Source organism: Theobroma cacao, chromosome 4, assembly GCF_000208745.1.
Source record: "Theobroma cacao cultivar B97-61/B2 chromosome 4, Criollo_cocoa_genome_V2, whole genome shotgun sequence".
NCBI lineage: Eukaryota > Viridiplantae > Streptophyta > Magnoliopsida > Malvales > Malvaceae > Theobroma > Theobroma cacao.
This window is the reverse complement of record NC_030853.1, coordinates 25666707-25674313: the sequence shown is the minus strand read 5'-3', so window position 1 is coordinate 25674313 and position 7607 is coordinate 25666707.

The following is a 7607-nucleotide window of genomic DNA, read 5'->3' as shown; positions in this document are numbered from 1 at the left end:
GTCGTCTCTCTCTCTCTCTCTCTCTCTCTCTCTCATGGGTACATTGATTCCTCTCTTGTGGGTACATTGATTCTTGTTTAGATTTGGTAATTTTATATATGATATGAGTACAATATAGAGTTAAGTAAATTTGAGTTTAGGATAATTGTGTTTTAATCGTATTGACATGGTTAACGTATAAAAATTTTGTGTTTTTAATATGTTAAATCCATTTAAGATATATTTAATTAATTGTGTTATCGTATATCCATACAACCTATGATCAATTTAATTAATCGTGTAAATGTGCATACTTGACATGTTTATACCATATTATTACCCATTTAAACATCCATATAAATTCTTTCTTTTATTATAGTTGATGCATATTTGTTTATTATAATTGTTTTTAGGGTAATTTTAAATTTAAAATATGATGTTATAATTTATTTGTAACTGTATAAATTTTAATTAATAATTAATCATGTTTAATATTTTAATCGTGTTAATCATTTAAATAAGTTATAAATCGTTTCTTGTTATATAAAATTAACTCAACTCATTTAATAAACATGTTAAGCATGTTGTATTACAGATTTAATAAACGTATCAAAAACGTATTCGTATTAGTGTTTAAGATGTTGACACATTTAATTAACATGTCATGTTTATATTTATTTGTATAACTATTAATAATATATATAATATATTTACATGACATGTCTAAACACGTGGGAAATCTAAATTCTAGATAAATCAAATACTATTAAAATGCTTATAGAAACAATCACATATCAAAGAAACAAACAAAAAAGAAGTAAATTTCTCAAAGAAAAAATCATGATCTTCCCCGTTTTCGGACATTATTTTTCCTTTTTATTTTATCTAGTTCTTTTTGTCTAATTGTGAGGACGCAATCACACAAAAAACCATGGTGCACGAGGAAAGGATTTTCAATTAAAACAAACAAAGTAATTGATCATTTGAAATATGAAATATATATTTATTTTGATGATCTGAATGAATAAATTAAAAAAAGTTACAGATGAGACATTCAGTTATGGTTTTGTTTCAATTTTAGGGTCACCTCCCATTAATTACAAAATAGATTTTTAACTCACATCACATGCTTACTTGTGCTTTAGGTAGGACATTCAGTTATGGTTTTGTTTCAATTTTAGGGTCACCTCCCATTAATCACAAAATAGATTTTTAACTCACATCACATGCTTACTTGTGCTTTAGGTAGGGGTGAGCAAATTGGTGGATTGGGTGGTTTGGTCTATCATATTTAAAGATCAAATAAATCAATTAATTTAAATATGTTTGAGTTTAAATTAACTATGTTTCGTATATTAATTATATTGATATGAATTTAAATATGTTTAAGTTTAAATTAATTGTGTTTTGTATATTAATTATATTGATATGTTTAAGACATGAATTTTATTCATGTATTAATCATATCAAACCCTCTTAAATTTCCTAAGATGCGATTACTTAATTGTGTATCTATATAACCTGTGATTCATTTATTATTTACAATAAAAATCTTATAAATTAATACTTATGTAATCATGAACAATTTACTAATTAATAGAGATATTATTTAATTAATAAATTAATAATTTATTTATTTATATATTAATTAATAAAAGATTAATTTATAAAAGTATTTTAAAAATATTATATTTAATACATGTATTGTGTATTATAATTATATGAATATTATATTATTTTTTATTTGCTTGTGGTTCTATAAATAATCTATGTTTCGTTTTTTTTGGTTAACCAAAAGAAGATTGTATCCATCATTCGTTCTACTTTACAACAATAGTAGTAGATTATAGAAATTTAATTAACATAATCAATAAAATATATTATCATAAAAATACAATCATTTGGCATATATTATTGACTATGCATGGATATTGTTTAAGAAGAGACGCTCTGAATATCAAATGAATTTATGTGAACATAGATCTCTCTCTCTCTCTCTCTTATGGGTACATTGATTCTTGTTTAGATTTGTAATTTTATATATGATACAAGTACAATATAGAGTTAAGCAAATTTGAGTTTAGGATAATTGTGTTTTAATTGTATTGACATGGTTAAGGTATAAAAATTTTGTATTTTAAATATGTCAAATTCGTTTAACCCATTTAAGATACGTTTAATTACTTGTGTTATTGTATATCCACATAACTTGTGATTTGTTTAATTAATTGTGTAAATGTGCATACTTGACATGTTTATACCATATTATTACCCATTTAAACATTCATATAAATTCTTTCTTTTATTATGGTCAATGTTGATGGGTGTGGATTTTATTATAGCTGACACATATTTGTTCTATTATAATTGTTTTTAGGGTAATTTTAAATTTATAATATGAAGTTATATTTTATTTGTAATTGTATGAATTTTAATTTAATAATTAATTATGTTTAATATTTTAATCGTGTTAATCATTTAAATGAGTTATAAATCGTATCTTATTATATGAAATTAATTTAACTTGTTTAATAAACACGTTAAGCGTGTCATATTACACGTTTAATGAACGTATTAAAAACGTATTCGTATTCGTGTTTAAGATATTGATACATTTAATTAGTGTGTTGTGTTTATTTTTATTTATATAACTATTAATATTATATATAATATAATTATGTGACATGTTAAAACACGTGTACATAAATTGTGAAATCTAAATTCTAGATAAGTCAAAAACTATTAAAAGGCTTATAGAAACAATCACGTTTAAAAGAAACAAACAAAAATGAAGGAAATTTCTCAAAAAAATTTCCCATTTTCGGACATTATTTTTTTTTTAATCTTTTCTAGTTCTTTTTCTTTAATGGTACGGACGCAATCACACAAAAACAAACCATGGCGCACGAGGAAAGGATTTTCAATTAAAACAAACAAAGTAATTGATCATTTGAAATTTCAAATATATATTTATTTTGATGATCTAAATGAATAAATTAAAAAAAAAGTTATAGATGAGACATTCAGTTATGGTTTTGTTTCAATTTTAGGGTCACCTCCCATTAATTACAAGATAGATTTTTAACTCATATCACATGCCTACTTGTGCCTTTAGGTAAGGGTGAGCAAATGGGTAAATTGAGTGGTTTGGTCCACCATATCTAAGGACCAAACATATCAATTAATTTTAAAAAATTGATCAAAATCGATCAAATATAAAAAAATACCAAACCGATCAAATATAGAATTAGTTTGGTTGATCCAATTTTCGACCTATGGACCAAAATTTTATCACTTTTTTTTTACAAATTATAATATTAAAACTTATAAACTTCTTAATTATATATTAATTATATATATATGAAATTAATGATATAACTTATATGATGTAATGTTTTATATTAAAGTTTGAATAAATAATAACTAATTATAAAAAATATATTATAAAATNTATATATATAATATTACTTTATTATATATATAATTAATGATACAAATTATATGTTAAAATGTTTTATAACAAAGTTTGTATAAATAATAACTAATTATAAACAATATGTTATAAAACTAGAAGAAATTAAGAGGCATAACCTTTCTTGATAAGGGCATTTAAAAAAAAACTATTAAAATAAATTTAATTATTTTTAGCGATATTTAGTTATGACTTGACAAAAATACCCTTAAAACTATTTCAAATAAATTAAACCATTTATCACAATTTCTCTCTAATTGTGCTTCCTATTTCTCTTTCTCACCATCCCACTCTCTCTAATTTTATTGATTTTTCTATTCGACGTTCGTTTACTATGCTCCCTATTTCTCTCTCTCGTGTTTTCAGATTTCTCTTTTCTGTGCTTTCAAGACACCAAACGATGGTTTTGATGTGATTAGGTGGGTGGCTATTTGAAAATTTTGATTTTTAAGTATTTTGGATAAAACTAAAATGGTAGAAATGATCACAGATGTTTGAAATGACTTTTAATTGGATCAATTTGGAACTAGACACCAATAAACTCAAAATTTTGAAATTTATAAACCTAGGTTTTCAAAGAAAATTTTTTTCGATTTTTAGTCAAAATTGGTGTTTTAGATAAGAAAATTTGTATTTTGATTTATAAAAACATGTTAGAAACACTTTAATCGGTGCCAAATTGTCAAAAAAAAAACAAAAAGAAATGAAGAGAGTTGAGAAGATTTGGAGTTTTGGTTTGAAAGTAACAACAATATTTTGGCATTAAAATGTAACAAAATATTTTTGAATATAGCGTGTAAGAACGATATTTTTTCAACATGGCGTATAACAACAATATTTTTTTTTCAATATGACGTGTAACAACCTAACCATGACATATCACATGTTTTTGTACATGACGTGTAACAACGTAACCATGATGTGTCACATGTTTTTGTACATGGCGAGTAACAATTTAACCATTGTGTGTAACAACCTAACTATGACATATCACATGTTTTTGTACATGGCGTGTAATATGTTTTTGTATATGGCGTGTAACATTATGGCGTGTAATTTTATTAAGGGTAATTTTGTCAAACTTAGCTAAAAATCGTTAAAATTATAAAGAAGGTTATTTTTGAAATCATCTTATTTATAAGGGTTATTTTTAAAAATTTTCCTAAAATCTAATGTGATAACTAATAAAGTTATTAAGTGTAATCATATAAATAAAGTCTATTACAAATTATAGCAATGTTTATTTATAAATTAAATATATGTATATATAATATATTTATACAATTATATATATATTCACAATATTTTATATTATAAAACATTATTAAGGTGTAATAACTATGACATATCAATATATAGGATATTTACTATCATATATTATAATATTAACATATAACTTATATCATTTAAAATATATAACTTGTAATTTTATATTAATATAAACTTATAAATAAATATGTATACTAATATTAAATTACTATGATTATAATTTGTATATGTGCGTATAATACCCTAATATATTTTAAGTATATTATTAATTAAGTTTACTCTCAATTCTTCTTAATAGATATAAAAAATATTTTATATATTAATATATATATATATAATATAATTAGTTTGGTTTTTTGGTTGAATTGATTCAAAAATTTTAAAACTGAGAATCCATAAAAAAACTAATTGGACCAAATATTTTGAATTAAGTGATCCAATTGATCAATTAGACCAAATCATTTTATTTAAATTACATTTAATTTGAGTGAATAATTAATTTACATTAATTTTGCTGACTGCTAACCTTAAGGAACTCTCATCATGCTTTCCACCCAGGCCAGCCTCAGTCCTTACCATTTCAGCTAAGTTGGGAGTCGCTTCTTTTATGCCAGGGAGACCATTCCTTATTCCGGCCCAACAGGTACTATGGACCCAGCTTGGGTCTGTCTCAATTTTTTATTATTAAAATGTTAAGTCGAAAACTAATCGCCAAGGTGTGGCACAGCTTGAACATCAGCAATTGGTACAATTGTTAAAGTTAATTATAAAACAAAAATATGTATTTATTATATATGTACAAAAAATATATTATAATAAACATAAAAATAATGTTATTCTAATTACAATCTTGATTAGTGATATCAAACTCTCTTAATTTTTTTAAGATGTGATTAGTTAATCGTATATCTATATAATCTGTGATTCGTTTATTATTTATAGTAAAATTTTTATAAATTAATACTCATAGAATTATAAAAATTTATTAATTAATCGAGATATAATTCAATTTATAAATTAATAATTTATTAATTTATACATTAATTAATAAAATATTAATTTATGAAGATTTTTTAAAAAATTATGTTTAATATATGTATTATATATTGTGATTATACGAATATTACTTAATTATGAATTACGAATTATCATTATTTGTGACGAGTAAATTATTGAGAACGTCATGCGAAATCATAAGGAAATGAAGTTGAAAAAAATAGTTTTGTACCAGAGTTTGTCTTGCGTAAAAATATATTCAAAACAACAATCACATTGTATAATTTTATCTTACAATACGAAAACACTGTACCAGAATTTTTTAATATACTAAGAAACAAGTAACATTGGAGTAATATTTTGTAAAAATCTCTTAATTGAGTTATATATATATTTTTGATAAATAATGAGATTATTAATTTATATATTAAGTGAAACTTATGTATTTTTTTAAAAAATGTATTATCTTATAAATTTAATGAATTATTAATTTACCACATTAATGTCAAATTGAGATTGACTAAAAATATTATTTAATCAAGGTTATTAATTTATAGAGGTTTTATTGTATTTACTTATTCATGTTCACGTGTTGTGTAAATATGTTTAGTACACTATTAAGACCCACTTATTGATCTATATAAATACTAATATTTTTATAATGATTAGATTTGTTGATATTGAATTTTAATATATTTGTTAAATATTATGATATTTATTATTTTTTGTTGTAAATTTGAATATTATAAGTAATATTACTTGTACATATTTTAATTTAAGCGTTTTAATTATATTAACCATATCAATTGTGTTAATCATGTAAACATGTTGTAAATCATATAAATTTTAGTTGTATTAATTGTATTGTGTCATATAAAATTTAACTTGATATATTTAATAAATTTAATAACCGTGTCGTGTTACATATTGGTTAAACATATCTGTATACGTGTTTAAGATTCTGATATGATTAATTAATTATATTATATTTGTATTTACATATATAACTATTAATACCTTAGATACAAAAACACAAATTATGGGATCTAACTGGCAGAAAAGAGATGCCCATGTTTGTACCAAATTGAAGCTCAACAAATTGATGGAAATTCCAAATTTGCAGTTAACAAGAAAGTTTGCTCGAAAATCGAAATTGTTAGCAAACTCAAGATTCTGTTAAATATACACATCGACTTCGTTTAATCAATTTGAATGGTGCACCTCACCTGGCACGGTAAAAATTATAAATGTAATTCAGCATTAAAGGAAATAATTTTTGAAAGAATTTATATAACAAAAATAGAAGTATTGAAAGCAAAACAAAAGAAATGAATGTGAGTTGGCTCCACCTGCCACAAGGAGCAATGGACAATAACTGAGATCACGTTTGGTTGGGGGAATAGTTAAGCCATTCCTTCTCTAATCCTTACAAAATTTTATTCCCTTACTTGGTTTGCATGTGGGGAAGTAATAGCCATTTCAAAAGGAATGGTTATTCTTTAAAATTGGATAAAAGCTTGGAATAGTTAATATCATCTTGCTCCATGGTGTTAGCTATTCCACAACCATGAGAATAAAATTCAAATATTTTGGACTAAAATGTCTTTATTTGTTTTTAAAATTAAAAACTTAAACTTATAAAATTAATATTTTAATTAAAATTAAAAAAATATTAATTTTTTATATTTTAATAATAATATATTTAAATTATAAATAAAAATTAATATTTTAAAATATTATTTTTTAAATTATTAAGTGAAATTGAAATCAAAAAATGAAAAATGCAAATAGAGAAAAATAAATCTTATTACAATAAAAGGTTAATTTATTAATTATATATTATAAAATATTTTAAATTTAAAAATTAATTAAAAATATTAATATTTTAATC